Source organism: Crinia signifera, chromosome 2 (assembly GCF_055691185.1).
Source record: "Crinia signifera chromosome 2, ASM5569118v1, whole genome shotgun sequence".
Lineage (NCBI taxonomy): Eukaryota > Metazoa > Chordata > Amphibia > Anura > Myobatrachidae > Crinia > Crinia signifera.
This window is the reverse complement of record NC_139218.1, coordinates 396,243,308-396,268,667: the sequence shown is the minus strand read 5'-3', so window position 1 is coordinate 396,268,667 and position 25,360 is coordinate 396,243,308. Positions and strand designations below refer to the sequence as shown.

The window sequence follows — 25,360 nt, the reverse complement described above, 5'->3', positions numbered from 1 at the left end:
AAGTCTGCCGTATAATTCATGGGGTGCTGCCAAGTGTGCTGTATTAGTCCAGGGGTGATGCTAAGCATGCCATATCAGTCCAGGGGTGATGCTAGGTGTGCCGTATCAGTCCAGGGGTGATGCTAAATGTGCCGTATCAGTCCAGGGGTGATGCTACCTGTGCCATATCAGTCCAGGGGTAATTCTAGGTGTGCAGTATCAGCCTAGAGGGGATGCTAAGTGTGCCATATCAGTCTAGTGTTTGTGCCGCACACTTGTGTGGCTTATCATAGTTATTCAGCTACCTCGGTGCAACCTTTTGCCCTAAAAACAATATTGTAAGGTGTGAGCTGTTCAGAATAGACTGGAAATGAGTGGAAATGAATGTTATTGAGGTTAATATAGCGTAGGAGCAAAAATAAAAAAAAAAATTATGCGATTTTAGCAGTTTTATGCTTTTTTAACAAAAAAATCAGAACCCAAAACCCAATAAATCCAAACACAAAACACTTAGGAGGTGTTTTGGCAAAACCCATTAGAACCCAAAACCTCAAGGTAATCAGAACCCAAAACCCGAAAAGTGGCCGGTGCACATCTCTAGTGTAATGTGGGCTAGGTGACATGAGGGAGATTGCTAGTCTAATGAGGGAGAGAAGGAGATTGCTGCTATGTCAGGGAGTCTCCTGCAGAATGCAGGAGGGGTGGTAACTATGATGTAACAGTGTAATGTGGGCTATGTGACATGAGGGAGATTGCTAGACTAATAAGGGAGAGAGGGAGATTGCTGCTATGTCAGGGAGTCTCCTGCAGAATGCAGGAGGGGAGATAGCTGCTATTTCAGGGAGTCTCCTGCAGAATGCAGGAGGGGAGGTAACTATGATGTAACAGTGTAATGTGGGCTAGGTGACATGAGGGAGATTGCTAGACTAATGAGGGAGAGAGGGAGATTGCTGTTGTTTCAGGGAGTCTCCTGCAGAATGCAGGAGGGGAGGTAACTATGATGTAACAGTGTAATGTGGGCTAGGTGACATGAGGGAGATTGCTAGACTAATGAGGGAGAGAGGGAGATTGCTGCTATGTCAGGGAGTCTCCTGCAGAATGCAGGAGGGGAGGTAACTATGATGTAACAGTGTAATGTGAGCTAGGAGAAATGAGGGAGATTGCTAGACTAATGAGGGAGAGAGGGAGATTGCTGCTATTTCAGGGAGTCTCCTGCAGAATCCAGGAGGGTAGGCAACTATGAGTGGTGGGCAGCAGCAGAAGGGTGGAGGGGCACCCAGCATTCAAGCCAGGAAGCTGGGTGAGTAGCTTTCACACCAGCCAGCAACCTGTGAAGGTCCCGGGAGCAACCCTGCTAGCTAGCAGGGTTGAAATCCCGGCACCTTGATCCTGGGATTTCGGCCTGGAAACTAGGGATGTGCACCGGCCACTTTTCGCGTTTTGGATTTTAGGTTGTGATTACCTTCTGGTTTTGGGTTCTAATAGGTTTTGGCAAAACACCCCCTCAAGGTTTTGGGTTCTGATTTTTTATTTTTTTTTAAAAAGCATTAAAAACGCTAAAATGGTATTATTTTGTGTTGACCTTAAGCATGTCGACCTATTTCCTGTGTCGACCTAACCCATGTTGACTGAACAACCGTACACCTTTTGAACATGTTTGACTGTCTGCCAATGCTTGTTGGTGTTTTGAATGTCGGAAGATGATTGTGAACCCGTGTAGCACAGCGTACACCAAGCGCGGACCCTTCCCGGAATTCCTGGTCTCACCACTATGTTCCCACTTGTCCTATCCTGAATTATTCCTTGTTGGAGAACAGAGTTGTCATTTAGCTCCACGTCATAGAGGCCTCCTCCGAGTACCAGTACTAGGCGAGGAGTATACCACCATGCATATATCCTGAGGAAGGTGTCGCTGTGTCCCACATTGATACTGACTGTATTTACTATCACTTACATGAGGGAAAGCAGTGTTTCACTCCTAGCAATGGCTATCCACAGGGCCGGACTGGGACCAAAAATTGGCCCTGGCATTTTGTGCACACAGGCCCACCTGCTTGTGACCTCCATTCATATATTGTGGCACATTGATGAGGCAGTGTGGGTAGTTACTGGTGAATCTAGAAACATTGTAATGTGTGGACCAAAATCCAACCACTGTAGGTGGTGGGACCCTTGCGTGGCGAAAGGGGGGAAAGGCCTCATGGAAAGGAGGCATGGCATTGCTAAAAGGGGACATGGTATTACACATTATACCACACACTGTAATGCCCATTACACATAAAGCCACACAGCGTAATGCCCATTACAGAATATGACAATATGTTATGCCCATTACACATTATGGCATTTGCATACACCGTAATGCCCATTACACATTATGACACATAATAGGCAACTAGAACTGACCCAAAGGGACAGAGCTGGGGGGCGCTCACCTAGAGTGGAATTTCCTGCAGCTGCTAAGTACTAGAGATAGTTAGCCCTGTGGAAAAATGCAAACAAATACAGGTGTGGCAGCGCAAAGTTTTGAGAATGAATGAAAAACTCGCAACCCTACCAAAGGTGGTAATTATCTCCACTTAAAATAATCCATTCCCAGGCCCATTACACATTATGACACATACCGTAATGCCCATTACATATAAGGCTACACAATCCGCTATGCCCATTACACATTGGTGGCACACACCGTAATGCATGCCCATTAAACCTTGTGCCTTTGTGCATCTACTTAGGGTAATAATTTCTGATTCATCATGGTTATATATCCTTAATACACATGTGGGTCCTCCCGAATAACACTTTAGGGGACCACAGTCACTCTAGAGAATTTAACATTTTTTATCCCACTGCAGAACTACAAGTCCCATCAGCAGGACCAGGGTCTGCCTGCCATTAGTTAAACCATAGTACCAGACTGGTTCTTACTGTGAATTTACCTAATTTGCTGAGGCCTCCTCTGCAGCAGCCACAGCCAGCCAGACAATAGGGGAAGTCACACTGCATTCAGTCCAGACTCCAGTCCAGGCTGTGCTGCACTTGATGGCGCCCACCCGGCCACTCAGCTCTTCCCATGCAGTTCGGGAACATTGGAAGGCTGGCGGCGGGCAGCGGCTTGCACCATGACGTCGGGGCGCAAATGCCTCTCAGCTCCACCTGCCCTTTCCCTTACACCAATCAGCTCTGCCCTCTGCCCCTCCCTACCCAAGCCGGCGCTGCTCAGTCTGGGAGGCGGAGAGTGGCTCAGTAGTGATCGCGCTATGACGCCATATGCAAATTAAGTGGCCGTCCCTCATCAGTCAGCTCACTGCTGCTGACATATATTATCTCTTCAAGGAAGGAGAAATCAGCCCAGCTGGTCATCAGCCCTTCTGGCATTTGCCAGAAGTGCCAGATGGCCAGTCCGGCCCTGGTCATCCACCTTCGATGATTTTAAATCAATGTTGATGGGGGAGAACCAGATGGTGTCCCTCCATCAATGGCACAGCAAAACCGATGTTTTTTTTCAAGGTACTGGGACACAGAGCATAGCCCTGCCCACGACAACTCTGAAGCACAGCCCCCACGTTCTGATTGGCCCACGGGTCAGTCAGTCAAAGAAAATGAATGACCATTGATAGGTAAAACTATCAATGGTCATCCATCACATAGGCCCTTATTCTGATCGGTTCGGTAACGGCCGCATGCGGCCGTTCCGCCGATGTTTTCGCTCTGCGCATGTGCAGAGGGCACTCTGCGCATGTGCAGGCGAAATCGCCGCACACTTTTTTTGACCGCCGCAAAGGGGGCGGATAGGGGCGTGAGGGGCTACTTAGCCTCATTTCCCTATGCATACGCCCCGCGTTTCATGGGCGTTCCCATGCAAACGCGGGGCGTATGCATGGTAATGAGGCCATGACGCGCGTGTAGGGGGCGGGCAGCTGACATCGCCAGATGTCAGCTGCCCGCCCCAATACAAGATTTCACACGGACAAGTGTCCGTGTGGTCTTGTGTTGCGGGACCTGGTGGAGCGTGCGGCCCTGCATTCGATGGTCTGCGACCATCGAATGCAGGGGCTGCTCCCAAGGTGGAGGAGGCGTATCCCCGTCCACTTTCATACGGATCGCCACATATCCGCGTACGGACGGAGGTGGCGATCCGTACGCAAGGCGGGGATTCGTCTGTGCGGTCGGAGCCGCATATGCGGCTCCGGCCGCACCGATCAGAATAAGGGCCATAGTTTTTACTATCAATGGCTGGTTGCAGTATCGCCATCGATGGCAAATATCAATGGTGACTGCACTGATGCCCATTCCTACCTGCAACCAGGCAGTGAATGGCTGTAACATGCTGATTGGTGGATGATTGGAGCAATGCAACAAGATTGCAGCATTCACCTGCCTCCCAGCCAGCAGCCAGAGAATGAATGGCTTAAGCTATCCACCAATCAGAGCGCACCATTCTCCACCTGCCTCCCAGCCAGCAGCCAGACAGTGAATGGCTGGAGCTCTCCACCAATCAGAGTGCACCATTCTCCACCTGCCTCCCAGCCAGCAGCCAGACAGTGAATGGCTGGAGCTATCCACCAATCAGAGCGCACCATTCTCCACCTGCCTCCCAGCCAGCAGCCAGACAGTGAATGGCTGGAGCTCTCCACCAATCAGAGTGCACCATTCTCCACCTGCCTCCCAGCCAGCAGCCAGACAGTGAATGGCTGGAGCTATCCACCAATCAGAGTGCACCATTCTCCACCTGTCTCCCAGGCAGCAGCCAGACAGGGAATGGCTGGAGCTATCCACCAATCAGAGTGCACCATTCTCCACCTGCCTCCCAGCCAGCAGCCAGAGAATGAATGGCTTGAGCTATCCACCAATCAGAGCGCACTATTCTCCACCTGCCTCCCAGCCAGCAGCCAGACAGTGAATGGCTGGAGCTATCCACCAATCAGAGTGCACCATTCTCCACCTGCCTCCCAGCCAGCAGCCAGACAGTGAATGGCTGGAGCTCTCCACCAATCAGAGTGCACCATTCTCCACCTGCCTCCTGGGCTGCAAGTGAGTGGCTGCCGCAGCTGGTTGGTGGAGGGCTGGTGCTATTTAGCAGAGTGCGGACAGCCAGTCACTGTATGGAAGCATGTAGAGCGACACCAGTGCTCGCCGCAGTCCATGCAGGAGGATGACTAGGTGGTTCTGTATACCCCGATGAACCAGGTTGGAGCTCGTACACTGGACAGGATCTATCCCCGAATCACCATTATTTATCTTATCAGGGAGATGGTCTATGTTGGCCAGGAAATAGACTTCTGCCTCCGCTACATAACTGTGCCCGCTGCGGAGGTGAAGGTGCTTCCGTTCAGCAACAGGCGGATCATTAGAATCTATAAACAGGTTCCTGTGACATCACACGGATAATGCACAGAACAAACAGGCCGCGGCTGATCGGGAAATCTCAGCAACTGTGTACTATTGTCAGGAAACCTTCCACTCATAACAGGAAAGGAACGTGGGAAAAACACAGACGACAGAAAACATGCCCCTGTTGTGTCCAGAAGAGGAATCATAGAGAGCTGGTGATGGGGGGGGGGGGCACTGTAAGACGGAGAGAGGGACTCTGTAAACTTCATCTAGGTCTCGTGCCAAGGACAACAGGGTCTAAGGGCAGGAAACAGTCCGGGTCAATCTAAACAGCGGTAGGAAGAGGATGTGCACAGCTGTGTGGGCATCCAGCAAACGCATCTCTGGTAATCTGCTTGTTTTGATCATTGAGGAAAAGGAATACACATCATACCGCAAGTAAACTGCGTCACGCTCGCCTTGATATCCCCGTGGCCTTGTTTACACAGAATGCAGTGAGGTCAGCCATTTATCCGGTATGCAAATGCCAGCGACAGTGTCCTGCCTGGCAAACCATGTTACATTGCCACTTATATATATATCTCCAATTGTAAAGCGCTACGAGTAAATAAGAAACTAAATAAATATATAAATAATATGGGAATGTTGGCGGCGCTCGCCAACGTTCCCATATTACACCGTTGCTGCAAAGCCCTGGAGGGCACCGCAACTGCTGTACCAGTATTTGTTTGGAGTGCCGACCATTCCCTACTCTTTCTCTCTAGGTGCGTACACACGTACAGATTTATCTGTCCGATCTATCTGGTGGGAGCAAAACCCTGGAAATGTATGGGAGCAAATGACAATAAAAAAATTCCACCCAAATGCAGGAAAACAGCAAAAAAATATCTGCTTTGATAAATTTGTTATATCAGAATGATTAAAAAATTTGTCTGACTGATCACTGTCTGTTGTCAAGTGTTTGGGAACAATTTTTTATTGTCATTTGCTCCCATACATTTCCAGGTGTTTGCTCCCACCAGATAGATCAGACAGATAAATCTATACGTGTGTACGCACCTTCTATATATGTGTGTGTGTATATATATATATATATATATATATATATATATATATATATATATACACACAGTCCTGGTGGAACCGGCGCTCCATGAGTAAACTCATCGCCAGCACCCGCAAGCATGAGGCCGGCTCCATCTGTATAGTGACAAGGATCACAAACATGGGGACTCAGATGAAGACTTTGTTGATTATTGTTATCAGCAGGTCACAGCATAGCAGGTTATAGTCACATGCAGTCGGTATTACAGGCAGTAGTATACAGGCAGACTCAGCATTACAGACCCTTAAAAGGCTCCAATAGTCCCTAATTTAACCCACACACCCCCAGCCTATCCACCATCAAGAGCAAGGTGACTCTGCCCTGGAAACCCTTATATCAGGAAATCCCAGGTGCTGCTGATTACACACCTGGGATTCTGCTACTGCTCCCAAAACCTGGTCTGGATCCTCCGGATTACTTGCTGACTCTGCCACAATGTATGTATACAGTATATGAATAGTGACATGGATCACATAGACCGGGGGTAAAATACAAACAGCGTCTTTATCACAGCAGTCAGGTTACTCATAAGGATACGGCACAGCAGCACACAAGTTATCCGCAGCACAGTTCACGAACTTCTCTCCAGTTGGTACCGCATTCCGATGGCCCTTACCATAGCCTACACCCCCAGCCCATCACCTGGGCCTTGAACTGGTCCACAGTACCCATTTTTCAAAGGCAGCCCACAGGTGCAACTTAGAGATGGCCATCGACCATCGATGATTCAAAATCATCCTTGGTTTATGTCCGATGTTGAATACTTTTGCCATCGATGGGGAAAAAACAAATGGTTTCCCTACTTCAATGGCACAGCAGAAACAATATTTATTTTTGTTTTGTTTTTTCAACGTGCCGGGACATGGATCATAACTCCGACCCCCCCCCCCAACAACCCTGAAGCCCTGCTGCCACTTTTTGAGACTATGGGCCAGTCAGTCAAAGAAAATGGTTGACTATCGATAGATAAAACTATCGATGGTTGTCCATATCACATAGTTTGTTACTTTCGATGGCTGTTTGCAGAATTGCCTTCGATGGCCATCCCTAGTGCAACTCGCCACTTTGCTCGCCACCTACTCACAAAAGGCCAGTGGTTCTCAAACTCGGTCCTTAGGACCCCACACAGTTCACGTTTTCCAGCTCACCCGGCAGCTGCACAGGTGCACTCATTACTCACTGACATGTTTGAAAATATCCACAGGGGGAGTTAATTATCTCACATGTGATTCTGTGAGGAGACCTGGAAAACATGAGCTATGAGGGGCCCTGAGGACCGAGCCTGATAACCTGTGCTAAAGGCAATAGATGGAGTATGGGTCATTGGGTCGACATGTGCCGACACCGTCTGTCGGCACATGTCGGCTATAAGAAAAGGTGAGAAACCCATTTAGACATTTTGACTGTCGAGCTTCCCATTGTCCACCTAATGCCCGTGGTTGTGACGTGCCAGTAGCATATGCAATTTGCAGCAATAGAAATTCTGGGTTTGTGACCCGGGAACCTATCTGCGCAAGAGTCACAATGTTGGTGGAGAACATCCCTGCACATAGGAACATCTCCGGGGTAATCTCAGACCCCCGCAATCTCTGGCCCTGGAAGGTGGCTAATGCCGGTCACATTCCCCCTGATGAGGACGTCCCGTGACTGGTGTCGCAGTCCCATCAGTTGCTGTATAACACAGAGTCCTCTTGTCCTGTCCCCAGCAGTCTCCCTGTGTCAGTAATCAGTCAGTAATGTAATAATCTGCAGAGAATGTGATTACTGGGTAACATGACAGCAGGACGGGCTATAAGACAGCCGGGCGCAGCGAGGCTTATTACTACAGACGTGCGCAGCCCATCATGAAGTACCTCACTGTCATCCTCCTGCTGGTGGCCGTCTGGAGCCTCGGTAAGTAATGGGGCACGCTGATAATGCTGGGTCCGGGGGCGAACATCAATGGGGGGCTGTCTATACACTTTTATCAACGGTAACATGGCGGGGGTGAGGGGGTAGTTGGCGAGGGCGGGTATGTTTCCCAGCCCCTGTTGGGATTTGATTTTGTCAGTCTTCTGTATCCCGACCACCCAACCACGTGACCTTTGCCTCATCTCCAGGCAGTGTTGCCAACTCTGAAACGTAAAACAAGCAACTGATGACCAAAAAACAAGCCCAACCTAATCCTAAAAAGCCCAAAAACAAGCCCAACTTACATTTGATTATAGATAGATATTTTACGTATTATATATACAATCTACAATTAATGTCTTTACAATGATATTTTATCAGCACAAAACTGGCTTTTTGCCTCATTAATGATGCGAAGCAGGAAGGGACATCGACAAGATGTTTTAACATTCTGGGCCAGATTCTCTAAGCTTCAAAATAGAGAGTGATAAACAGCCAGCCAATCAGCTCCTGCCTGACATTTTTCAAACAGTCTGTGACATGGCAGGTAGGAGCTGATTGGCTGACTGTTTATCACTCTCCATTTTATCACTTTTGAAGCTTAGAGAATCTGGCCCCTTGTCTGCCGAAGCGGGCGAGCACAAACTCCCCCCTCCGGCGATTTCCCCTTGAGGAGACAGCGCATCAGTTAACTGCTGCGCTGTCTCCTTCCCCATGGCCGGCTGTACTGGGCATGCGCAAGATCTCGCTATTCACGTGAAATCCCCAGCGCAGCCCGAAGCCAGCAGCAGGGACAGTGACGTCGCTGTTTTGTGTATAGGGCTTCGTCACCCTGCAGCTGTTGAAGCGGTTAGTGGCAGGGGGTGGAATGGTCAGCGCTGTACCGTTCATACATTTGCCTTGCATATCAGCTCCTACTTACATTGGGGAGAAGCAGTATCAGTGCACATAACATGCGCTGATACCCCCTTCTTCCCCATAGCGCGCCTTTATACAACTGCCCCAATATGACATATTTTACTTTCCTTTTTTTCTCTAAAGAAAAATCTTAAGTGAACATTGTCCTTTGTACGCACTGAGAAATATTTACCATACATGGTGCGACAGGCGCTGTACGTTTTGTACTAGATCGCATGCATTTGAATGCAATGAGATGCAATGCAATCAAGTGAGCACATAGTTTTTGTGCTGTGCAATGTGCGCGGGAGCGCACATCGCACCCGTTAAATTGTACCATGTGTGGACAATCTTACTACAAGCATCAGTGTTAAAATCAGATTAGCCCTAATGAATACACACAAGCAGCAACATAGATAATGGGAGTCATTACCTTTTCTATAAGCCTAGTTCTCACCTGTGTTTGTCCCTTATCTCTGTGCTGAATAAGTGAATTACAGAGAAAAACAACACCAAGCCCAAAATAAAACAAGCCCAAAACAAGCTACTAAAAAAAATTATAAGCCCAAAAACAAGCAACAAGCAACCAGCAAAAAAAATAAGCAACTCATGAAAAAAACAAGCCCAAATCCGCTTGTTTCAAGCTGACTTGGCAACTATGTCTCCAGGCTGCACGCGGGAAATCTCAGCATAGGGAGATGGTGGCGGTGGGCGGGGAGAGAAGAGAGACCCACAATGCATCAGCACTAAGCTGGCAGGCAGCGCCGCAGAGGGACACGCCGCCAAATGTGGCTGGTGCTGACAGGTTATGTAGCACTTTCATACATTTACCCCTAGGTCCTATCAGGTTTGTAACGTGTCCGGTTGTCATCCAGGGCACAGTAGATGAGGGGAGGGGCCGGGGCTCTGCGGAACTCACAGGACTCGATCGGATGCGGCAGTCGGACTGGGCACGTAGTGTGTATCGCCTGCCACATTCTGTCAAGTTCCGATACCCGCGGTGAGAATGCTGACACCGGCACCCCGCTCCACCGCCTAAACCTAAGCCCGCAGCCTGCCCCCCCTCCCCCCATCTTAGTACACTGTGTAACATCCATCCGCAGGCCCTGCGAGGGAATCGCCCTAGGGAATGGGCGGCGGCCAGGCCACCATTCGCAAGGCGGGGTTTGATGGACTCGTAGGGCTGCGAATTCGGAGCCTTGCGAATCAACCAGAATCACCCCCATTGTGTAGATGCAGCATCGGGTGCTGGGCGCAGCGTCGTTCCTGTACTGTAGCCGATTACAGGAGAATATTACAACACTTTGGGAGGTCAGAAATCATTTATTTCATAAAAATAATCCACAAAATAACCCGTAACCCCCCTGTCTGATGCTCTCAGGCGTAGACGGTCCTTGTGTCGGCACACTAAAGGTTCACATGCATTGGATCGACCACTGAAAGTTGACATTGATGGAAGGTCGACACAAGCATTAGGTCGACAATGGCTAATGGCTGCGTCGACCTTGTCCCGAATGTCGACACGGTCAACATGGACACCTTATCGGTGCACCGCGTCCCCTCCTATGCTTCGGGCACGGTGCCTCGCTGCGCTCGGCACACTATTATACTCTCCCACCGCGCCCTAGTGGATGGTAGAGCAAGTAATACCGCTGTCGGCACATGTCGGCTCAAAAAAACAGTGAAAAACCCCATGTTGACCTTTGGACTGTCAACCAATACCATGTCGACCTAATGCTTGTTTGGACCTTCCATCCATGTCAACCTACTTCATGTGTTGACTTACAGATGGGGAAGTTCCCATCTTGGCAGGGGATGGCGCTGGCGTCGCCAGCCGCCATCCCCCGCCAGCGCCATGGCGATGGTGAGAAGGGGACGCGCGCGCACGAGAGGCGCGCGCGTCCCCTTCTGACGGCGCTTCCATCCGTTCCCCCGGGGTCCCCGCCGCCTGCCCGCATCCCCCCCTAACCCTGTCCGTCTCCCTGAGGCGGAGACGGACAGGGTTTCCGTCGCACTGGCGACGGAGACTGAGACGCACGCGCGTCTCTGTGTATTCGCTGGCGCGGCTGCTGGCGGGTCGCCAGCGCAGACGTTCTGGCGATCCGCCAGCCAGGATGGGACCTGCCCCATCTGTAAGCCATGTTGACCTTCAGTGGTTGACCTAATGTATGTCGACATTTAGTGTGTCGACCCAACAACGTATACCACTCATGCCCCTTTCAGACCACACTAAAAAAAAATGGTATTTTTCCGATTTTTGTGCGGTCTGAAAGGTGGAGATCCAATTTACCGTTTTAAAAAAGCCGTTTTTGCTAAACGGTTAAAATGCAGGGTCCTACCCGTTTCAGAACGGGAATTTGGGCACCAAAACGGGTCTGAAACGGTATTTAGAACCCAGCCAATAGTGGTCCGCTCTGTGCATATCTAATGAGCGGACCACTATTGGTCCCCCCCAACTTGGGCAGCGCAGGAAGGGAATAATCGCGCTGGGGGCAGGGGGTCCCTGCAGTGTATGTTAGATCAGTGGTGGGGTCCCTAAAGCGGATGGGAACTAGTAGTTACGTACCCCCTGCCCCCAGCACGATCATTCCCTTTCCTGCGCTGCGCTGCCCAGGTGGGGGGGGGGTTGTGCTTTCTGATGTTATATGTTGGCCGGTACCGGGAAGAGGGATGGGGACATTCAAGATAGCGGCGCAGTAGCTGTGCTGTTTCCAGGGAAGCCGCTGCCGCCGTCACTGCATTAGGAGGACTAATGCTACTGCCGCCTCTCTATGGTAAAGCAGTGACTGAGTCGCCGCAGCCGCCGGGATGTGAGTGGAGGACCTGATGCTGGGACAGCATCGAGCATGGCCAGAATAATCAAGAGGCAAATCCTAAAGCACTTGTCAAGGTACTGGGGATGCCTCGCTGCTTTCACACCGCAAACCTACTTTAGACCCGGTATTTACATGCGGTGTGAAAGGGGTTAAACTTGCTCTTACCCGTTTTAACAAACGTTTTAAATATCGGGTCCAAGCAGGTTTTGCGGTGTGAAAGCAGCATTAGAGAGTCAGAAAAGGGGGTTAAGTGTTAAATATAGTCATTACATTTTGTAGCCAGGATTTCTGACCTCACAACAATGATAGTTTTCCAGCTCTGTTCCTATAACAGTGTAACGTTCCCCTAATTATCTCCTGTTATCAGGGAGAGTCCAGCGAGAACAACGCTGCGCGCGTCCCCCAATATACAGCTCTGTTCCTATAACAGTGTAATCCCCTAATTATCTCCTGGGTACTCTTTACCTAGAAGGGCGCCCATCGCGGTGATCGCGGGCATCGCGGGCAGTACATAAACGGCCGCGACGCGATGCCCGCGATCACCGCGATTTCCCATAGGGTTTAATGTTAAATTTAGTGCTGGCCGCGATTTTACATTCAATGCTTCAATGGCCGCGATTTGGCCATAGGAATCAATGTGAAATGGGCTACAGAGCCCAAATAGGCACAATTAACACTTAAATGTCCCCCCAAATTTTTAACGCCACCCCACAACAACCCGAAGCGTGGCGAGCGCAGCGAGCCCGCGAGGGGCGTCGGTACGCGTCCTCCGACCTTTTCATGCCCTACTATCCACGTCGGCGTGGAGTTGAGAATAGAATAGTGTGGCGAGCGCAGCGAGCCACCGAGCCCGAAGCGTGGCGAGCGCAGCAAGCCCCGCGAGGGGACGCGGATACCTTCACAGTTATACGCGTCCCCTCGCGGGCTTCACAGGTGTCCGTGGCGACGCGGACACCTGTGAAGCCCGCGAGGGGACGCGTTTACCTGTGAAGGTATCCGCGTCCGCTCGCCACGCTTCGGGCTCGCTGCGCTCGCCACACTATTCTATTCTCAACTCCACGCCGACGTGGATAGTAGGGCATGAAAAGGTCGGAGGACGCGTACCGCCGCCCCTCGCGGGCTCGCTGCGCTCGCCACGCTTCGGGTTGTCGTGGATCATGGGGTGGCGTTAAAAATTTGGGGGGACATTTAACTGCTAATTGTGCCTATTTGGGCTCTGTAGCCCATTTAACATTGATTCCTATGGCCAAATCGCGGCCATTGAAGCATTGAATGTAAAATCGCGGTCAATCATCCTTTTTAACATTGTTCCCTATGGGAAAATCGCGGTCATCGCGGGCACCCGTTTTTATGTACCCGCGATTTACCCGCGATGACCGCGATTTTTTACTCCCGACGCTTGCGGGCGCCCTTCTAGGTAAAGAGTACCATCTCCTGTAATCAGGGAGAGTCCAGCAAGAATGACGCTACGCGCGTCCCCCGATACAGCTGTACTTATACTGTAGGGGAATGTATCAAACTATGAACCTAGATGGGAGTTCTACTGAAGATACGATGTTTCCCATAGCAACCAATTGGATCCTACGTCTTATTTATTTGGCACCTTTTAGATCAGTGGTTCTCAACCTCGGTCCTCAAGAATCCAGAATCTGGTTGCTAGGGGCAACATCCCATCTTCAATAACACTCCTATCTTAGTAAATGTACCCCTAACTGTCATTTATCAAGCACGGCCTGTAACATGGCAGTGGGGAGCTGATTAGCGCAGACTTTATCTCTCCTTGCTTTGACAGGTAGATTGGCACCCTGCTGCCACCAGTGCTTCTGTAGAGCTTCCTGCCTATACTGAGCGGAACAAAAGACTGGAAAGAGAAAGGATTGTCTCTTTGTTGGCGCACTAAGAAGAAGAAAGAATTATTGTTTTAAAATTGACCTTTTAATTATTTTTGTTAAAAAAGGAAAATTGTTTACGTGAAATTATTCCAAAAAGACATCAATAAAATAAGTATTAAATGACATCAGCTGTGTGTCAGCCGTGTCTGTATCTGACAGTACAGGTGTCTGTATATTAGTATACAGGAATCACTAAAGGCATACACTTGTCATTTCAGTGTCCTGTGATGTGTGACAGTTACAGTATAAGGGATTTACAACTTTGTAACACATCACAGGACACTGAAATGACAAGTGTATGCCTTTAGTGATTCCTGTATATACTAATATACAGACACCTGTACTGTCAGATGACACCATCATAGAGAAATAATACAGACACGACTGACACACAGCTGATGTCATTTAATACTTATTTTATTGATGTCTTTTTGGAATAATTTCACGTAAACAATTTTCCTTTTTTAACAAAAATAATTAAAAGGTCAATTTTAAAACAATAATTCTTTCTTCTTCTTAGTGCGCCAACAAAGAGACAATCCTTTCTCTTTCCAGTCTCTTTCCATACCATTGTCTTTGGCAGCACCCCCAGCATTATAATAATGAATAAACGTTATACAATAAAATTGGGGCTACCCCTGGGTACAGCGAGTAACAACCAGTGCAAAAGAACTCTCCCATGTCCCCTTTCCCTTCGAATTAGTCTATACTGAGTGGAGCCTGTTCTGCTTTGCAGGTAGCGGAGCTGCACCCGCCATCTGGGGATGTGACAGCTTCCTGGGTTACTGCCGCATCGCCTGCTTCGCCCGTGAGTCTTCTGTAGGCCCAAAGGAATGCGCCGAGGGAATGATGTGAGTATCCAGCTGTCATCGTCCTACCTGACCGACGCAACGCCCGTTATCTTCCTACCTGACGACACAACGCCCGTCATCTTCCTACCTGACCGACGCAACGCCCGTCATCGTCCTACCTGACCGACGCAATGCCCGTTATCTTCCTACATGATCGACACAACACCTGTCATCATCCTACCTGACCGACGCAACGCCCGTCATCGTCCTACCTGACGGACGCAACGCCCATTAGCTTCCTACCTGACCGACGCAATGCCCGTCATCTTCCTACCTGACCGACGCAACGCCGTCATCTTCCTACCTGACCGACACAATGCCCGTCATCTTCCTACCTGACCGTCACAACGCCCGTCATCTTCCTACCTGACCGACATAATGCCCGTCATTGTCCTACCTGACCAACGCAACACTGTTATCTTCCTACCTGACTGACACAACACCCGTCATCGTCCTACCTGACCGACGCAACGCCCGTCATCTTCCTACCTGACCGACGCAATGCCCGTCATCTTCCTACCTGACCGACATAATGCCCGTCATTGTCCTACCTGACCAACGCAACACTGTTATCTTCCTACCTGACTGACACAACACCCGTCATCGTCCTACCTGACCGACGCAACGCCCGTCATCTTCCTACCTGACCGACGCAACGCCGTCATCTTCCTACCTGACCGACACAATGCCCGTCATTGTCCTACCTGACCAACGCAACACTGTTATCTTCCTACCTGACTGACACAACACCCGTCATCGTCCTACCTGACCGACGCAACACCCGTCATCGTCCTACCTGACCAACGCAACACCCGTCATCGTCCTACCTGACCGACGCAACGCCCATTAGCATCCTACCTGACCGACGCAACACCTGTCATCTTCCTACCTGACCGACAACACCCGTCATCGTCCTACCTGACCGACGCAACGCCCGTCATCTTCCTACCTAACCGACGCAATGCCCGTCATCTTCCTACCTGACCGACGCAACGCCGTCATCTTCCTACCTGACCGACACAATGCCCGTCATCTTCCTACCTGACCGACACAACGCCCGTCATCTTCCTACCTGACCGACATAATGCCCGTCATTGTCCTACCTGACCAACGCAACACTGTTATCTTCCTACCTGACTGACACAACACCCGTCATCGTCCTACCTGACCGACGCAACGCCCGTCATCTTCCTACCTGACCGACGCAATGCCCGTCATCTTCCTACCTGACCGACATAATGCCCGTCATTGTCCTACCTGACCAACGCAACACTGTTATCTTCCTACCTGACCGACGCAACGCCCGTCATCTTCCTACCTGACCGACACAACACCCGTCATCGTCCTACCTGACCGACGCAACGCCCGTCATCTTCCTACCTGACCGACATAATGCCCGTCATTGTCCTACCTGACCAACGCAACACTGTTATCTTCCTACCTGACTGACACAACACCCGTCATCGTCCTACCTGACCGACGCAACGCCCGTCATCTTCCTACCTGACCGACGCAATGCCCGTCATCTTCCTACCTGACCGACATAATGCCCGTCATTGTCCTACCTGACCAACGCAACACTGTTATCTTCCTACCTGACCGACGCAACGCCCGTCATCTTCCTACCTGACCGACACAACACCCGTCATCGTCCTACCTGACCGACGCAACGCCCGTCATCTTCCTACCTGACCGACATAATGCCCGTCATTGTCCTACCTGACCAACGCAACACTGTTATCTTCCTACCTGACTGACACAACACCCGTCATCGTCCTACCTGACCAACGCAAAACCCGTCATCGTCCTACCTGACCGACACAACTTACTCCCCGTCATTCTTTCTGACACTAGCCTAGAATGTCACATATGAGTTAAAAGTGCATATTTATCAAACCCAGGCGAGAGCTAGGAGGAGATGTATTAAGCCTTGGAGAGTGATAAAGTAGATTATGGGCAATGATGATATCACTAAAAAAACTGGTGCTCCCGCCAGGAATTTCATCCAACAAGAGATAAACACGAGGGTGATAAAAAAAAAAAAAGATGGCAAAGAAATAAGCCCGTAACTGTCATTTAAAAAAAATACAGTCTATAGCGTGACAGTTGGGGGCTTATTAGCTGGATTTGTATCACTGTTTATTACCTTTGCGTTTATCTCTTTTTAGGGCTTAATTCATCTACCCCATTGAAAGAGATAAAGGGGTCTATGTACTAAGCCTTGGGTGGAGATAAAGGGGCGCATTTATCATGATCGAATTTACAATGCGATCTGGGCAGAATATTACCGCCCAGGATCGCATTGTAAAATACGATCATATCACCTGAATTTATCAAGGTTGAGGATGCAGAGACAGGGCTCCGATAGGAGCCCGTCCCTGCGAAGCCCGGAGCCGGAAGCCGGTTATGCGCTGACCCGCGCCGACCCATCTTACCGCACTGCCCTGCTCGGCAGTGCGATGTGTAGCCATAGGCTACAATGGGCTATCGCCACATTACAATGGCGATAGCCCAGGGGTGCGATGCCGGGCTGCCCGATGTTGATACATCGGGCAGCTTCGCATCCCCCATAGAAACCTATGGGGGATGCGGCCAGTGGCGCTTCAGGGGGGGATCGCAGCAGGGATCGGAGATTCCTGCTGCGGTCCCCCTTTAATACATTTGGGGGATACTAAATATTTGCGGTTAACCCCCGAAAACGTGTGTTTTTGGGGATTTAACAGCAAATATTGCTTGATAAATGCGGCCCAAAGTACCAGCCAGCCAATAACTGTTATTTTTAAAACACATGGCACATATATTAAGCCTTAAAAGACATAAATGCGAGTGGTAAATGCCCAGACAATTGACTCCTAACTGTCATTTTCAAACACTGGCATGGCACTTAGGAGCTGATTGGCAGGGTGTTTATCGCTCTGTATCACCCTTGCGTTTATCTCTTGTAAAGTATTAATACCCCTGTCCCGCAGCCTGTAACGTGGCAGTTAAGAGCTGATTGGCTGGTACTTTATGGCCATCCAAGGCTTGGTACAAGAACTCCTTTATATCTCTCCAGGTGTCTCTAGCCAAGGATTGATACATCGCCCCCTAGATATTGGCCCTTATTCAGATCTGATCGCAGTACAAATTTGTTCTCACAATGGCCAAAACCAGGTGTGGCAGATGTACATGTGCAGGGAGAGTTAGATTTGGGTGAGTTATTTTGTTTCTGTGCAGGGTAAATATTGGCTGCATTATTTTTACACTGCAATTTAGATTTCAGTTTCAACACACCCCACCCAAATCTAACTCTCTCTGCACATGTTACATCTGCCCCACCAGCAGTGCCCATGGTTTTGCCCATTGTGAGAATAAATTTGTACTGCGATCAGATCTGAATAAGGACCTTGTACTGAACAGCACATTCCTAATTTCTATCCAGTGTACAGAAAACATTGATCTTCCACCCCAAATGATGGACCTTATTCTGGTTGACTCGCAAGCCCCCCATCCCCCCACACACACACACACACATAACACACCTGGTTCGCCGGCATGGCTGCGAACGGATGTTTTGGTAAAACACCCATTCGCAGCCTATGGGGCGACACCCACATCATACGATGGCAGCCGACTCTCAGGTCACTTATACGCGCACACTCGACAGGAACAGGTGATGTCAGCTGCCCGCCCCCCGCACCCACCACACTCTGTTCACCATGGCCGCCCGCACCCAGCACATGCACAGAAATGCGCATTTATAAAACATTGCATTGGCATGCGAGCGTGTACACCAGAATCACCCCCCTATAACCGTTGTGCTCTTGTATCTTCCCGCAGATGCTGCGTCCCAAACGCCTTTGGCAGTTTCTGGTGAAGGACGAACGAGGAAGATGAGATTACAGCCGGCACAATGCACATAATCTGCCCATTACACAGACAAGTGCCCGGTCCTGCCAGCCACCACGGGGAATCGGGCACGTGTGAAGTATTCCATTATTCCGTACTAGGACTGGGCATATAATGATATCCGTGCCCGGATCCCTCAGACTCTGCTGGCTGCCACGTTTATCGCACACTATGCCGGTGTACTTACAGTGGGGCAATGTGGGATTATCACTGGTGGCGCCCACTCTGACCATCTCTCGTGCACTGTCCCCGGCAGGCCTCAGTCATGTCGCCGGATTAGTGGATTAATCCCCAGCATTCCCGCTTTAGATGCAGAAGGCGGAGTATCGCCTCATAAATAATGACATTTAAAACAAATCTGAGTCTGACTGTTTCTTGGGGTGGGGGTGGATTTTTGGAAATTGTTGGCAAGTTGTCTACCCTGCGGTATTATGCAGACCGTGCTCCTAACTGGCACCCAAACATAAGGACCGGGTATGGGTCATACTGCCGACTCAATGAAGGTCAACATACATTATTTGGTCTGCTGAAGGTCAACATGGCTTAGGTCGATAGTGTCATAAGGTTGACATGACGTTTTCTATGTGACGCTAGACGACACGTATTACATTTAGTTAAAAATCTATTTAATAACAAATATACACCATACACATATATCATACAATGAAAAATAAAGAACAAGAAACACATAAAATTGAAAATAAAATATGTCTCAAAACTTGTTAGTATACAATTGTATCACACACACACACACACGCACGCACGCACACACACACACAAGCTCCCAGGGGTTTCATTTAAAAATATATAAGCATAGCCTGACTCATTGATACGAGTTCCATTTGTTGTATGTATAAATGTAGGCAATCCACCGCCAGATGAGAAGGTATATCCCCCAAAGCCGGCCACTTCCCCCCATAGGTTATGATGTATCAACAATGGGGCAGCAGCACATTGCATCCCTGTGCTACTGCCGTTCTGAAGTGGCGGACACACATGGGCAACACACCGCACTACTGCTGGGTCAGTGCGGTCAGCTCTAATTGCACTTGCGCAGACCCTCCCGATGCAGCACATTGCAGGGAAAGGGCTCCTTTCAGCCCTGCGCGTCATGGATGATAAATTCCTGATAGGATGGCATTTTACAAAGCGATCCGGAGCAGTAACAATCCGCATTGTAAATACAATGGGTGATAAATGGGCCCCTATGTCACACACGTAAATGTGCAGTGGAGTTTAATAATAGTCAGCACATACATATAATTCAGTCTCACTGGACTGGCCCCGGCTCCCAATGTCCTCTGGATAGTTATCCCAACAGGCAACGTTGCCGAATTAGCTTCACAGAGACTGCAGAATAATTAGGTCTCCCTGACTGTGGGCCTTATTCTAGTTCACTCTTTCTGACAAAATCCTTCTTAGATGGACAAAACCATGTGCACTGCAGGTGGGGCAGATGTAACTTGTGCAGAGAGAGTTAGATTTGGGTGGGGTTTTTCTTCAAAGTGAGATCTATATTGCAGTGTAAAAATAAAGCAGCCAGTATTTACCCTGCACAGAAACAAAATAACTCACCCAAATCTAATTCTCTCTGCACATGTTACATCTGCCCCCCTGCAGTGCACATGGTTTTGTCCATCTAAGAAGGATTTTGTCAGAAAGAGTGAACTAGAATAAGGCCCAGTGTCCTGACTCCTGCAGTGTGTCCTGCTCCAGCCAAAGCCACCTCAGGGTGAGGAAGAACGTTAAGGTTGAAACGCGTTGGGGAAGAGATTTGGGATCCTGTCAGTCTTCCAGCCTGTGCACTTCACGATCAGGGGTGTCAATCTGGAACTGACCCCTGAAATCAGTTTAGTGTTTTTTCCATTTACCTTGCAGAGGGTGGTGAATTTCAGTACATCCCTGAATAGACGAGTTAATGTTTTATGTATATATTTTTTATTATTCAAAAAATTAGTTTTTAAGCACCCACCGTAATTCTTATTTTTGGTATCCACATTTGTGCATTGCAAACACCGGGTTGGGTGACATAAAGAAACCGTTACATGTATGGTGTTGCTGTGAAACCCGTAAGTGGGGTACGCCCCATTTCTATTACTTTACACTATTTGCTGGCATAGGCAATCTAGGGGGTGGTCCGGCAGTGCATTATGTAGCTGAGGGATGGGGCTTTCCAACGAGCCCAGCCCCGTGTCTCTAGCCCCCTGGGAACCGGAGATACTGCCAGGCAAATCTGGAATGTTTTCCCTATAGGATAACATGGGACCCGCTAATTCCGACCCCCACCCAGTTCAACGGCTGCCAGTTCCCCCTTCGGCATCACTGAAGCTCGAGGTTGATCTCAGTCGAACCCAAATGGCTGGGCCTTCAATCTGATACCAGGCTGGATCCATATGGGTTAATTGGTTCCAGGGATATTGAGGTTAAACCTTTTTTTTTTTATTTCTTAAATGTAATTTCATGACTGTTTATGTTCTTTGAGGGCAGATTTCTCTGGAACCAAACAGCCCAGTTTCACGGGACCAAAATCATTCGAAGCCAACTCAAAAGTTCTTCAATATGATACTTGTCTCATGTAAATGGGTCAGTTGGTTCTGAAGATATAGCTGGTTGGTTAAAGGGGGGTAGGGAGAGGGGAATGGTTGTCTCTCCCCCTCACACCAGAAAATGCAGGGACTAGGCTGGTGTATAAGGGGTCAGCCTGGGCATGATCCTGGGACCATATTCCCAGGTAAATCCCTGCATTTTCTGTTGTGAAAGGGGTATTATTTCAAACAGCCGTGACCTGCAGTGCTCTGAATACAGCCGGGCAGCCCCCTGCTCTCTGCCCAGCTGTCAATGACTGTCACCCCTGCAGCTTCCGCTCCAATTCTTCTCCCCGTTTTCACCTCAGCCCGCCCCCCCTTTAATCATGTGGTGCCGGCGCCCGGCGTGCTCCCCCGACATCACGCACAACAACAGCGCGCACAATATTTCAAATGTCCACTCGGCTAGAGGGGACACCAGGAGGGGAGTGGGAGCGTGCTCTGCGCTGCGCTCTGCTCCTCTCCCCATAGAAGCAGCTGCACCGCTCTCCATCTCTCCCTGCAGCAGCAGCGAAGGCTCATGTAAAAATTTACAGTAAGTGGCACTTTTGGGGGCATTGCTTAAGGGACGCTACAAGTGGTGGTATGTGGGGGGCATTACGCATAATGTGTGGCTTAATGTGTAAGGGGCATTACGGTGTGCAGCATCATGTGTAAGGGGCATTATGTGTGCAGCATCATGTGTAAGGGACATTATGTGTGCAGCATCATGTGTAAGGGACATTATGTGTGCAGCATCATGTGTAAGGGACATTATGTGTGCAGCATCATGTGTAATGGGTACTATGGTGCGCGGCATCATGTGTAATGGGTACTATGGTGTGCGGCATCATGTGTAATGGGTACTATGGTGTGCGGCATCATGTGTAATGGGTACTATGGTGCGCGGCACCATGTGTAATGAGTTCTATGGTGCCATCAAGCAAGAACCCCCTAGCAATGAGAATGTAGGTAAGCAGCACTTATATGGCAAATATGTAATGGGCATTACGGTTTGTTATATAGTATGTAATGGGCATCATGATGTGTGGCACAATGTGTAATGGGCATTATGGTGTGTGGCCTTATGTGTAATGGGCATTACGGCGTGTGGCTTTATGTGTAATGGGTATTACGGAGTTTGCTAAAATGTGTAATGGGCATTACTGTGTATGGTCTAAAGCAGGGGTCTTCAACCCGTGGCCCGCGGGCCACGAGTGGCCCGCCGAGTTGTTTTAGGTGGCCCGCCAGTGAATTGCATTTTTTTAATTAAATGCCGTGCTGATTAAAAAAAAAAAAATCCTTCCACGCGCTGTCCCCTTAAAATCCTTCTGCGAGCTGTCCCCTTAGCAGTGGGACGCGGCGGAGGTGGATGTGCTGGCTGGGGCGGGCGGGACTGTGCGTGAACATGCGCATTGTGTACTTCCTAACGCCGCGCACCCGTCCCACCAGTGCCCTTTCAGACAGCCGGGAGACTGAGTGAGTGTGACAACCGCAGGCAGCCGCGCACCGGTCCCTGCCTGCTCCTTGGCTGTTAAGGCAGCCAACGCCGCCAGCAGCAGCAGCAGCCCTCTGAAGGAGAACTCTGCAAGGGACACTAAGGCAAGTGTCTCATGAGAGGGTGATGCTGGCTAGCTACTGCGGTACTGACTAGGGGGGAGGGGGGGGCTGGCAGTGCAATGTGGCCCTGTGTATGGGGAGGGTGCTGACTATCGGGGAGGGGGGCTGGCAGTGCAATGTGGCCCTGTGTATGGGGAGGGTGCTGACTATGGGGGAGGGGGGCTGGCAGTGCAATGTGGCCTGTGTATGGGGAGGGTGCTGACTATGGGGGAGGGGGGCTGGCAGTGCAATGTGGCCCTGTGTATGGGGAGGGTGCTGACTATGGGGGAGGGGGGCTGGCAGTGCAATGTGGTGCTGACTAAGGGAGGGCTGGCATGCTGCGCAATTCAGTGCTGACTATGGAGGGCAATACTAGGGCATTTTGTGAGGGACACTACTGGTGGCATTTTATGAGGGACACTACTGGTGGCATTTTGTGAGAGGCACTGCTGGGGGCATCATATGCATAAGCAGGAGTATTTGGGGCCTTATAGTGCAAGGTGCAATGGGCATCATGATGTGAGGCATATGTGCAATGGGTGTCACGGTGTGTGGCATAATGTGCAATGGGCATCACGGTGTGTGGCATATTGTGTAATGGGCATCATGGTGAGTGGCATAATATGTAATGGGCATCATGGTGTAATGGGCCTTCATGTTTATATGTCACTGTGCGGCCTTTGGACAGCCAACTTAAGTGTGGAAGGACAACCACCATTCCTGCGGTAACCAATGTCTGGTCATGCAGGTTGCAAAAGTGAGATGTCAGGTAATTTTTTTCCTGCTAGTTCACACTCTTATAATTAGACCACACCCCAATTAGGTGTGCCATAGGCGCGCACAATTTCTTAAATACCAAATTATGTATGGGGGGGCTGCATTTTTATTCTGTTCGTACTGGGACCCTAATTGTTTAGAAATAGCCCTGGTGCAGACTATATATTGGGGGCAGGGTTTATGTGTATGGGCAGCTGTGCCAACTATCTATGCGGGGGCTGTGCTGTCTATCTATTAACCCCTTCACGACATATGACGTATATATACGTCATATGTCCGTTGCAGGGGAATCAAGCCAGCTCACGGAGTGAGCTGGCTTGAAAGAGAGCAGGTAATGGCTGTATATTACAGCCAGGTACCTGCTCTCACGGCCACGAGCGGCGAGTTCGCCGATCGTGGCCGTTTAACCCTTTAAGCACCGCGGGCAAAGCGCCCGCAGTGCTTAAATAGCTGATCGGAGGGGGGGCGCCCCCCTCCGGCGCCGATCGGGGCCCCCCGCAGCGAGATCGGAGGGTGCCGATCGGTTGCCATGGTAGCCAGGGGTCTAATGTAGACCCCTGTGCTGGCCGTGTATGCATACCTATTACATCCTGCCTCAGGCAGGATGTAATAGGAAGTGCATAAAATCACTACGTTCAGCCATAGAGCTCTAACCTAGGCTGAACCTAGTACAGGCGATCGCGCCCCCTAGTGGTCAAGTACACTAGGGGGCCTTGTAGTAAAAGTAAAAAAAATAAAAAAATAAAGTTTAAAAATAAAAAAAAAAATAAAAAAATATTAAAAGTTCAAATCACCCCCCTTTCCCCATTTCCCAAATAAAAATAAATAAAAAATAAAAAAAATAAACATATTTGGTATCGCCGCGTTCCTAAAAGTCCGATCTATTAAAATATAACATTAGTTATCCCGCACGGTTAAAGGCGTAAACGGAAAATAATCCCCAACTACGTTTTTTGGTCGCATCGCGTACCCAAAAAAAAATAACTAAAAGAGATCAGAAAGTCGCCCATATCCCATAATGGTATTAATTAAAAAGTACACTTCAGCCCGCAAAAAATGAGCCCTCACCCAGGTCCGTAGGTGGAAAAATAAAAAAGTTATAAGCCGCAGAACATGGCGACGCAACGCAAATTAGAAAAACCGTAAAAGTTGCGATTTTTTTTTTTAGTGGTAAAACATAACGAAAACTATATAAGTTTGGTATCGCCAGAATCGTAACGACCCATAGAATAAAGATAACCCATCATTTTAAACGAACTATGAACTCCAAAAAAAACGTAACCAGCGCAAAATTGTGCAATGGCGGTTTTTTTTTTTTTTACCCCACATTGAATTATTTCCTGATTCCCCAGAATATTATACGGTATAGTAAATGGTACCATTACAAAGTACAACTTGTCCCGCAAAAAAAAAGCCCTCATGTGTCTATATAGCCGGAAAATTAAAAAAGTTACGCTTATTTGAACGCAAGGAGGAAAAAAAAAAAAAAAATACCTTAAAAGGCAATGTCGTGAAGGGGTTAAGAGCTGTGCTAAATACCACAGTAGAGCTTAGTGGCCCTCGGGCTTCGTTGAATTTTTTAATGTGGCCCACACTGTCTTAAAGGTTGAAGACCCCTGCCCTATATGTACAGGTTGCACATTGAATAGAAAATCAAATGGTTTTTCTATATTTGATGCAGATTCGATCCCAATGTGCGCTCCCGTGTAGTGTAAATCGTATAGAAGGATATTCTTGTCAGGCAAGGCAGATCTGTACTATAGTCAAA

The 25,360-nt window shown here is 49.2% G+C and overlaps 1 long non-coding RNA gene across 1 annotated transcript; it reads left to right on the top strand.

Moving 5' to 3' along the window:
* The first annotated feature begins 7,946 nt into the window (after window positions 1-7,946).
* LOC146059263 (uncharacterized) lies at window positions 7,947-18,925 on the top strand. Its single transcript, XR_014470209.1, has 3 exons — window positions 7,947-8,311; window positions 14,650-14,764; window positions 18,584-18,925. It is a non-coding gene; the product is annotated as an uncharacterized LOC146059263 (long non-coding RNA).
* The last annotated feature ends 6,435 nt before the right edge of the window (window positions 18,926-25,360 follow it).